We start from the raw sequence: 11,912 nt of genomic DNA, 5'->3' as shown, positions 1-11,912 counted from the left end.
TATTGCAACGCAACGTGGAAGAGGGTCGACTGGACTGTGATTAGGAAGCACTTAACCTGTGGGTGGAAATATTTCTTTCTGTAATGGGTAGATAGTTTGGCAGTTTTGATAGACCTCTTCTACGCCTCGGGTATGATAATGTACGGGGGGGGGGAGACGCGAAATGCGTAGGTAAGGGTTGATGGATGGGTTTAAGGCCACATTTTATGATCCTATGAAATTAGAATTTGGAAAAGGGAAGTCTTGATAAAAACGTGGTCAAGAGGATAACGAAAAAAGAAATAAAAGGGAGAGTTTGGATATTTAAGGTGCGTGGCATCAAGGCTCAAACCTCTAGAATGCACACAAATGTTGTGCCGGCCGCTACTGATAGTCAGGGTGTTATCGTTTTGTGCTAATTCATTAGAGACACCGGGGGTGAAATGGGAGGCAGGGAGGCACCATCTAGGTCACTTTATTAATGCAGAGAGGAAGGCACATAATTAAAGGTAAGGATTCTATAAAAAAGCAGAGTGATGACGGCGGAGTCTAGAAAAAAGAGGAGGACCCCCTATTCAACACGATTTTTCTTTGTAATATTTTAATTCATGTTAGATAGGGAGTCCAACAGAAAGAAACACAGAACCTTTTTAGCTTCTGTCCCAAATGACTTATGGGTGGTTTGGGGTAAATTAAAATTTCAGAATGGAAAAATATTTTACTAATCCATCAAACTTCTCAGCTCACCACCTCCATTTTGATGCAGCACTGTATAACGTGACAATGGTGTCCCCTATCCCCTCTACTATTTGTAAAAATAACTTGGAAGATTAATGCATTAATTTATTAAATAATTAACAATTCTCCTGATCAACATAATTGATGAAGTCATATTCGCTTGTTTTAAAAAAAAAAACACGAGAATCTTAAATTTATTTAAATTAGATTAAAAAAATAATAATAATTTTGGTTGATTTTAAAATGGGATCAACTGTATAAACCCCCTATGCTCAATGATAAAAAAAAATGTATTGGTTTCTTTTGTAAGATGTAAAAAATTAGGAACAGAATTAGAATTTTCTTTTCTTTTTTAATTAAAAATGTAAATGTGAACCATTAGGTTTTGTTTTTTTATCTTAAGAGAATTAGGGGACACCATTATCTAATAAATCTGGATTTTCTGGTTTACATTTAAACGCATGTCCAGTGTTTCTGACATCTCATATAAATAATATTTTTTTTTTTAATAAAAAAATTAAATGTGAAAACACAACAATCCCTTTACTACTTCCTTTTCAACACAAAATTGACAGCAGTGGGTACAAATATTACCTTAACAAGTACAAAAATGTTTTCTCCCATCATTAACACTCATTGACAAATCAGCTTTAATATTTCAGAACTGCAGCATATCCATAAGGGCAAACATAGATTGTTTCAATTTTTTGTCAGTTTATTCATTTTTTTTACAGTTTTTTTTTATTATTATTAATGCCTTCACCAAAGGAGAAAATCAAACAAACAAAAATAAAACTTATACCAATATTATGCATTCAAAAATAGAAAATATAGTACACGACAAAAATATGTCTCCTTCCTTTGCAAAAGGTTCTCTGCAAACAAAAAGTACAAAAAATTCCGACATTTCTTCTTCCTTTTGACTTTAAACGGTTTGACTTTTCTCTTTCTCTCTTTTATTTTTGTGGCATTTTAAGAAAACTAGTTATTTTAAGGGATTGGCAAGGGGAAGGTGCACATAATTCCAAAGCACTTTACAACAGGGGGCAGAAAACTCCCCCCTTCCAGCTATTTTTCTGACAACGATAAGCTGCGGGCATCACAATTGCTAACTCTCAAGGTAGGATTCGGGGGAAAAATCACCCATTTTGCCAAAATTTTAAGTTTAGGGTAGATTTTACCAAATACAAAACATTTGGGGAATTTACAAATTTAAAAGTTACAATTCAATTCTTTATTTAGGTCGACATTAACAAAACGCAGGTTTGCAGGTCACGCGCTTCACGTTTTCTAGCTACTAATCACGGCCTGGCTGAATGAGCACTGCTTCAACATTTTTCCTATGATTAAACGCCATTTTCTTTATTCCAGCAGCAGTGCAAAATTACAGAGATATTAATTTAGTTATTTCAAATTATATAAATAATATCAATAAAACAAATCTTCTTTGGAATTTTGAAATCAATCACATTTTGTTTCAAGAAACTCAGGGCGTGAATTTGCCCGGGGTGGAGGCGTTATGGCCATTATGTTCTTTTTTTTTTTTTTTTTTTGTTTTCCATGCTTTTCAGAGAAAAGAGGGAAAGTCTCAAAAAATAGTTTAATTTACAACCCAATATTTTTTATATTATTAAATGGGTTTTACTTTGACAAATACAAAAACCTTCAATGTGAAAACTCTGAAATGTCCAACACCATATATATATATATATATATTTAATATATATATATTATATATATATATATATATACATATACACATATATAAAGTATATATAAATATATATATATATACCATCAGTGGCTAATTTCTAAAATATGGCCGCCAGTTTGGTAAATTTCAAAAATGTTGCACTTTCTGCATCCTCGAAAACGAAAAAACGAAATACAATGCCACGCTGCCATCTTGCCAAAAAAAGAAAAAAAAAATGTTGCCAAATTGATTTTTTTCTCCTTCCTACTTAAAATGTTAAAAAAGAGATAACATAAGCATATGTACAATAATTTATTTATATATATATATATATATATATATATATATATATATATATATATATATATATATATAGAAATGTAGACATTACCATAAAAGGTAAAACACAAAAGGTGCACCAATATTTTGAACTCCTCAAACAGTTGCGGTGCGCAACACTTCTCTGGCTGTCTTGATATTTAAGAAATCAACAATACAATTAAAAAATATATATGTGTATATATATATATATAAGGTAAAAGCATGAAATAGCGTAGTACTTAAAAAGCTCTCTATAATTGGTACGTATCTACGTTTTTGCCTCGATGGTTGAAAAAAGAAAGAAAAAAAAAAGGGCCGGGAAATAAGGTACCAGCCCATTTGACGTCCCAAAGCTAAAGAGATAAGGCTTTATATAATACATTAAAATATTTATTAAAAAATTTGCCTTCCGCTTCTTAACATCGCCGTTTGCTTAAAATGAAACCTTCTTTCTAAATTTTTGGTCTACAGTAGAATTACATATTAAGAACAAGAACAACAAATAAAATTGATAAAACATCAAACATTTTATTTTATTTTTTTTTCTTTCTTCCTAAAATTGCCGTTCACATAAAAAGGTTGATACTGCTTGTAAAGGTTAAATACGAGGAAGGGTGTTAGTTATTTTAAGAATATTGATTAAAAAAAAACAAAAAAAACATAAAAAAACCCCAGTTATAATGAATGACATCAACAGAACTAATAATAAAATAATGCAAATGAGCACTGATAGGCAGACAGAGGGCGAGAGGGAGAATTCTATAGCTCACTGAAATTTAGTACGAGCAAAAAAAATATATATATATAAATTGTGAGAAGAAAATTTTGGTCTTTTTAGGTAAGCTGGACTTATTGGTCGGCGACTAAAGCCATAGAAGATATTAGATATTCTTTAAGAAAAGGAAGTAGATGTTTCTGGATTGTTTTTAGGCTGTCCTAAAAGAAATTAAAAAATAATTACCCAATCCAGTTGACCAATTGACCAAAAAAAAAAGAACTTTAATGGTGTTTTGTGGGTGAAAGTTATAACCAGTGGTCCAGCAGCTGGTGGCAATAGGCGAAGATCTAGTCAATATTCAAATCTCTTCTCCATTTTTTATAGTAATTAAAAAAAAACAACATAAAAATTGGTTATTTTCCCATTTTGCCAACAGGAAAAAAAATAAGTGCAATGCTTCATTGTTAGTACAAAAAAAAATAATAATAAAAAAATAGGAAAGCAGATGCCAACAATATATAACTTAACCCCAAAAACCCTATCGCAGGGCTCTGGGCAAATACTTCCCCCGTTATCCACGTCCGGGCAGGGGAATATGTAAACTAAAGCAAGCAGTGGACTGGAGCAGAGTGGGTTATTTTCGTGCGATAATCCAATTTTTTGTTTTTTTTGTTATAAAAGAAAATTCGGATACTGGCCAGTCCGATACGGACACGATGGTGTGATGGGAAATGAATCGCGGACGACGCGGTAGAACGTTAACGGCAAAGCCGAAGGAGGAGGACGCCGGGTGTAGAAGAGGACACGGGTGGCGAGCCACGGATATCGCCACCATCGGGCCCCCACCCTGCTAACCCCCCCCCGTTCCGTGCGTCCGCGGCTTTCACAAAGCATTGTTTGTGTTGGTTAGCAGTTTCGGCAGCTCCAGCTGATAGTACTTGTTTATATTCTAGTGCAAATATCATCTAATCACAGCGTTGCAGGCGTGGAATCCCACCGTCACGGGCAGCCGCTTTTGCTGTCTCAATTCAGTAGGACTTTGCAGCAAGCAGGCATTGAAAAATACATCAGAGTTACGTGTCGCGAGGAAAGCAGAAGGCTAAGACTTGTATCAAAGCGACTCTTCTGCCTACTGCCCCTTCGTCGGACGAAGTTAACGCCGTCCCTCTTCAACAAACTTAATGGAAAACTTAATTCCGCGATCGCTCAGGGTGGAGCGATCGCTCACAGATCCCTGGCTCGTTAAAAAAGGACGTTAACTCGCTATCCGTCGTTATCTTTAACAGTGGCACTATGTCTTCGAAAACATTTTTGGAAGCTAGAAACATGGATATCTATATAACAAAATACAAAACAAGAAAATATTCACGACTTCACCGCGATAACCATGAACTTGTGTTCCGTCGGCGTGGGAAACAAAGTTACGGATCCCCCCCTCCCCGGTCGCAGCGTTTAACGCCACATCGGGGGCTCGGGCTGCAGATTAAATCTGCCAAGTGCATTGACTTAAAGGTACGCCGACGGGGACTGAACTACGTACGCGAGAGCCAAGCTGCGGAATGTTCTGTTTCCCGCTCTACATGCCGTCGAGCCGACCATACCCCAGTCTATAGGGTGCTGTAGGCTTCTGGTGGGAATTTCATTAGGAATCGAGACTAGAATTTCAACCCAAACATCGTTGCTACTCTCCTGCGTCTCTCCGGAAGCACCGCCAAAAGAAAACATGGAACACGGGACCCAACTCTGAAAAGACGACAGCTACAGTCGTTCTAAGTACGCTGTTCACCGAAAGTAGTATCGCGGCCGAGTAGAAGATGTGGTTGACCTGTCTGGGAACGGTTTTACGACCGGTCGGGATTTCTAACGTATCCTTCCCGTGTCTATCGAGAGAAATACTAGAGAACAAACACTGTGACATACGATGTGTCCGATGCTCCGTTTGCCCGCACAAAGGGTAGGAAGGCAACCGATTGTGGTTAACGTGTAGGAAGATCATGTCTGTTAAGTAGGTTGGACCCATTCCGACCGAGACTCGTCTACTCGCAAAGCTGAAACGATTCTTTGCAACCCTTTTCCTTTTGCTTTATCCGTGTCTCTCCGCCTGTGCAATCACTTGTCAGTAGTACAATCCAGTGCAGTCAAACTTAGTGCAATAATAATAATAAAAAGAACAACAAAAACATAGGAACTAACAGAAGGCGTTGAGCAAGCTCACAGGATCCAGAGAGCGCTCAGGGAAGAAGATCGCTAGCAAGCCTCCGAGACCGGCCGTCCACAAAATGACTGTTCGGTGAGATCCATATGATGCTGAGCAGCGATTACAGATAATAGACGAGAATATAATGATCATTAAATACAGCCTCTTAGCTAGTCCCAGCAACGCGTTTCGCACAAGCTGGATTATGGTGGGTGCTCCTTATTCGACAGATCGTTAGATTCGAGGACAGCTCTCTCGAAAGAGGTTCTGGGCATGAAGGATACTCACTGCGTGTTTTATATTGCTTTACAACAAGGCTTACGCTCCCAGGGAGCTTCCACTGCGCTGATGCTACGTGTCCGAGTGTGTCTGATGACATCGGGGCTGGGTTTCACGTAGGACAGGAGTCCTACAAAAGTAGGCAACCGGCCCCAAAAATAACGTTTACGGGAGGGGCAGACATTATCCGAGCTCTACTAACCGTAGGGTGGCAGGTCTAGTGCAAATATACACCGTGGGTGATGGACATGCATTAGAAGATGTTTGTAGGTAACGTTAAGGTGACGCTACTGGCAGCTGTAAGTCCTTTAGACAGAACCTCTCGGCTAAAGAGTTTCACGTTCATCTAGAAAGCTCCTGGGGGGGAAAAAATGGTCCGATATTTGAACAAAAACCATAAACCACAATCTACATCCCAATAATGCTTTCCAAGAGATGGACAACGTAAGTGTACACCGGCGGTAACCGCACAACAACCCCCGCGCTATGTATTCGCATTCATCGAAGCGCACGTTAATTCTAAAATAGTGCAAATATATTCTTAAAGAAACCTTTTTTTTATGAAAACAAGGACTTCGGCTATATTGCTGTATTAGGGAGGGTTTTTTTGTTTTTTCATGGAAGGACGTGTGAATGTTGGGAGTGGATCAGAAATGTTATAACGTGGAGTTAATTCGCCGGCCGCCACGGAACCCGCGCGTTTCGCTCTCGGAAACAAAGTTACCGTTTTAACAAACAGTGGAAGACAAAAGCGAAGCGATTAAAACATTCCGCGGCGTTAAAGGTCGGCTTCCGGAATCCTGCGGCTGGGTAACTTAAGAAGGCCAGAAATAATTGCTACCGTATCCAAAAAAATCTAATGATTTGGTAACGGCTAATAAATAACTTTGTATGCTTAGAGAATTGGGTGTTCTTAAAGTAGCCTTGGCAAAGTCTAGATGGTGTCAGATGTTAGGATAAAGGGTTTGTAGTGATGATACCGGAGTCTTTAGTTGAATTTGATACTTTTTTTAATCGGGTCAATATAGAAAAAAGATATAAAGCGGCATAAGCTTTTGAGACCTCAGAGGTCTCTTCTTCAGATGGAATCAGAGGTCCCGAAAAGCTTCTGCGACCGTCTTTTTCTTTGACCAGAGACTTAGTCTTCTCCTGGACCGTCGCAGCCATATTATAGTGTTCAATATATTCAATATTAGCTTATTAATACAAGTCCAATCCGTTTAGGTCCTTTGCAGGAAACAGCAGCATTTTTTACTACAGAATATTAGAATATTAGTATTTTCACAAATCTCAGTGCGTCAGGCAATTAAAAAAAAATAATTATTATTACGCAATATAACTCCCTAAACTGCAAAATAGTGTTTCCTAAGACAACTATTAACATGGAACTACGCCTTATGGGGAAGCAATTATACAGGTTAGATGTACCCAAATTTTAAGTTTTTAGCCAAAAAAACCCCCAGCAAAAAATAAAATTCTACTCTAATGATTTATTACTAGGTGGACTTGGTGGGCAGTCTATGGAGTCCCGGGAAGACTTAACTTAATAGTTTATCTTAGCTGGGAAGATTAATTTATCTGATTTTAGTAAATGAATATTTTTCAGCCAAAACCAATGTTTTTTTTTTTTTAACCCTTTGATTCTATGCGGATATAATGTGGCGTATCACTAAACAGTTAGAAAATAGTTAAAAAATAGGTCTTTTTTTAATGGCTTGGATACTTAGCGAAGCCTCCTCACGAGATCTGGGCTTTGTATTAACGACGCGATTAACGTGACTTAACTTGGTTCAGCCCGAGAGCCGGATACGGCCCTTGGGAATTTCTATACGGTATCCAATCAGCCTATTAGATGTAGATGTCGCTGGGTTAACGGTGGTAAGACCGCTACGTGCATTACCTGAAAAGGTCTAATGATCAATAGTAATCCTGCCGTGTGTGCGATTAGATCGTCACCGCATGCGAACTTAATTCCGACAGGAGGACCTGCCAATAAAATCTAGGAGGGGTAAGCGAGAATGGCATGGAAGTTCAATTGATGGGTAGTTCAATTGAAGCATCTATTAATTGTTTATATTAAACTATTAAAAATGTTAACATTTGTAACCGTCGGGGCTTAAACTCTTGTAGTTTTGTAACCTTGGTCGCTTTAGGACTACAGCTCCCATAGAATGCTTTTCTTAGTTAAGGAGATGCTGCGCTTAGACGTTGCCTACACAAAGGGGTAAGTAGTTTTGCTTTTGGAAATTACCGGATTGGCACAGAATTAAGAATACTGGTATATCGCTCCGGTTTTATCTAGAAGTGGCGTATGTAACCCGATTACTACTGCATGCCGGTCTACGAGGTCAAAGGAGAGGGCATACGAGTTGTGTAGGTTTCTACAATAAAGGGAGAAAAAAAGTACCAGAGCAAAATTAACCATTTGAGTTCCAGAATCACAACACACACTGAAAGAGGGTATTCACAAAGCTCAACTCCTCTATGACACGAAGGGCCGAGTCATGTGACAATGTCATAATGAATTAAACGAGTGCAATCAACAGAAGATCTCCAAATGAGGACAACGAGGCCACCGTCCGCAAATACAACAACGAGACTCTCCGAGTCACTGAATGCATTGAAGCGCAGGCGCTTTTACTTAGAGATTCTAGAATCTTCAGCCTTCATCTAATGCAATACAATTTTCTAACCGTCATTCCAACAAACCCACCCTTCGGAGAAAGCGATGCTGTTGAGACGCAAGTCAGTTGAAGAAATAAACAACAAAAAGAATTAAAAATGGAAAAAAATGCCCAAGTCTTCCAGATAAAGAAGAAAACAAAACATTATTTCATACCCTGTTACGTAAGCGGGAGAGGCCTTTATCGTTTAGGGAGCCGGCGACATGATCCATAGCGTAGTCATTACTGGGAAGCTTCCAACCGTCTCCGGACCAACATCTCATTCTACAAACCAGGCTTGAAACGCGCTTCCCGCTACTTGCATTGCGCAATATGCAGCCCGACGAACGGGAAGCATTCTTGGAGATTTCTCAGCTCTCATTGGAAGGTGGAACGCTTACACGGAAAACGCACGAGACAAAATTCCTATACGATCGGAAATCAACAGGCGGGACGCAGAAGACGCGGAGGAAGCAGCAGGTCGGCGGATGCCGAGGATCTCATCAACTATTCAGACGTTTGCAGCAAGAAACACGGTGCCCTATGTTGGATAATAGCTAATTACTAATTAACGGGAGAGATTATATATATATATATAAAATAAAAAGTCTTGTCATCTGTCAGTTCTACATTGATGGCTGTTACAGTAACTTCCGGCAGTGAAGGCGACCAAAGTGTCCATGTCTACAGCCGTGCCAATAAATAAATAAAAAAATAACTATTAAACACCAAGGTGGAAAATTAAGAAAAGTTAACCATCTATGTTTAGGCTTTGGCGGAAGGAGGTTCTATAAACTAGCTGGTTGGCTAGGTGCTGGGGTGTTGGTCATACTTTATGGACGTTGGCAATGGTGGGGATGGTGGTTGTGGACTCTTACGATGCTCCCACGAGCCACATACGGGTTAGACGAGCTTTCTGGGGGTTACTGCTGTACCGGGTGGAATCTACGTTGGAATATTTGAATTAATACGTTCCTCAGGTTGGGAAGCAATAAAAATTAAATCCTTTAGAACATCATCCAGTCAACTTCAAACTTGAAAAGTTTTTTAGACTATGACTCGAGATAAGAAGTGGCCTCCATGTCCAAGGAGAGATGGCTCACCAAGGAACGACCCTCGGTCAAGAAGAGCTCTTGATTTATGAAGAAAGATAACAAAGATAAACATTCTACTAACGTTCTAATTCCCAACACTGTCCACGGCTGAGTTTGGTTTATATCGAGGTCTTTGCCCCCCGTCTTCCACCTGCCTATCCTACCGGCTCCAAAAAAACGAGCCGAAGAGATGGTCGACTTCAATCGCCTTCACTGCCAAAGCTACCTCCGTCCGTCAACTTTAATACCAGGTATAACTACCTATTTTTGAAGGAATAGCACGCGGTGGAATCCCCTTCACTTTCTAAATCCACGTAAATCACTAAAGTACTCAGTTTGTGTAGCTCAGTGCCAGCAAGTGAACGATTCGACTCGTTTTAACTTAATTCTCAGAATTATTAACAAGAAAAAAAAAAAGAACAAATAAAAAAGTGAGGCATGTTAGTGGCAGTGAATGAGAAATAAAAACAGCACAGAGGAAGCCAAATCAGGAGATCCAACTAAGTTTGTGCCTTCTGCTTGCCTTCATCTTCATCACCCTAATGACTGCCTGCCGGCTGAAAACATATCTTACTAACCAAAGATCTACGCTGGATTTGGATAAAGGTTTTTTTCTTTTGCCTTCTTGCAGGAGGTCTATTAAAATTAAAAAAGAAAAACAGACCCCCTCCAATGAGCTCTTTTTCCCCCCCGAAACACGCCAACATTTTGAATACAATTCCTTCCCGAGGCGTGAGATACATTTGGAAACGATGTATCCCATACTCCTCTGGCGCGTTAAACAGATTCCATCATCAATAAGAACTTATTATTACAGCTTGAAATGTCTCAACGCCCATCACAAAACACCTTGCGATATTCACTCGGCAGTAGTTAATACGGGGATCCCTCTCCCAGCTATTCCCAGAACCCATAGAAGAGGAATTCCCAGCTTCTGAAACAATCAATAATCTCTTTTTTTTTTTTTTGTGTGAATTCACTTTCTGGGGTTGGTTACTAATTGCTGAAAACGTGGAGGCTGAAATCCCCGCATTATTCTATGGATTCTGTTCACGAAGCTGGAAATCTGAAACCCTGCAAATAACATCGGAGATATCGCCGTCCGCATCTCAGCCGCTTAGTAAATCCCCCGACCGATGACAGCTGCTAAATCATCAAATACGTTAATTGAACCATTATCCAAAGGACCGGCAGCTGGAAATGTTACCGACGACAAATGGGCAAGAAGACCCGTCAAACTTTGATGCCCATCAATAAGCTGCTTTCCAGGACAGAAGACGTTTCATTTCTAACCATCGATAACTTCGGCTTTAAGTGCAATTTTTTTTTTGTATCTCGTCAGCTTAATACTAAACAATTTTAGGGGGTGTTGCTGAAAAGTGACCCCCAAAGGCAAGCCTGGGAAGTCCTGTTCTTCCTGACCCTTTATTTTGGAACCATAGCTGATTAGTGATTGAAAGCAGAATGTTCCTTTCGGAACTTTGTAGACATCGAAACCTTTTTTTTTTTTCGAGTTTGTTTGTACGCACTTATTTTCCCAAAAACATAAGGTTTTTTGGAAAACCGGTGGTATGAAGAAACTCAAACTGGTGAAACTCAATTAAGACGCTTCGTTCCAGCTTCGGGACACAAGCTGCGTCATGGGCAACCTAAATTGGTTATTTTTTTTTATCAATGCAACAAGATGATGCCAAGGACACTTTTAGCGACCTCTCGAAATGTTAAGATAAGCCGTCAAACTCTTATAAAACTCCTCGATTCTAACCAAAAAAACCGATGAGAACAGATATACCTCACGTGGTAGTCTATGACACGTTATTCCATGGATACAGTGTATCTAGTTTGTACCAGGCTCTTCTCAGTCCTTGTCCTGTATCGTGCCAGGAACGCTGTCATTGGCATGAACAGTTACTTGAATACATGTAGTTACTTGAATATATGTAGTATTTTATATGTAGCGTGTTGGACTTTTTTTTTTTGTTAAAATGTTGCCCTTTTGTGGTTTCAGGTTCTTTTTTTTTCTGTTCCTTCTTGTCTTCAGCTGCAAACGAAAGACACGTGGAGGGGCAGAAGGTTGAGCGGAGACGGGGGTTTTTTGAGGGGTTTATGTAGGCAGGTCAGGCAGACGATTGAAGCAGAATAAAAAAGCCAAAGTGGAAAAAAACAAACCTAGTTGTTGTCCACTCCAGCCCTACGTTCTGTCTCATCACCCAAGCCTCATACAACAACT

This window comes from Sceloporus occidentalis, unplaced genomic scaffold (assembly GCF_023333645.1).
Source record: "Sceloporus occidentalis isolate IW3139 unplaced genomic scaffold, rSceOcc1.0.p SCAF_148, whole genome shotgun sequence".
Taxonomy (NCBI): Eukaryota; Metazoa; Chordata; class Lepidosauria; order Squamata; family Phrynosomatidae; genus Sceloporus; species Sceloporus occidentalis.
Note: the sequence above shows the minus strand (reverse complement) of the source record.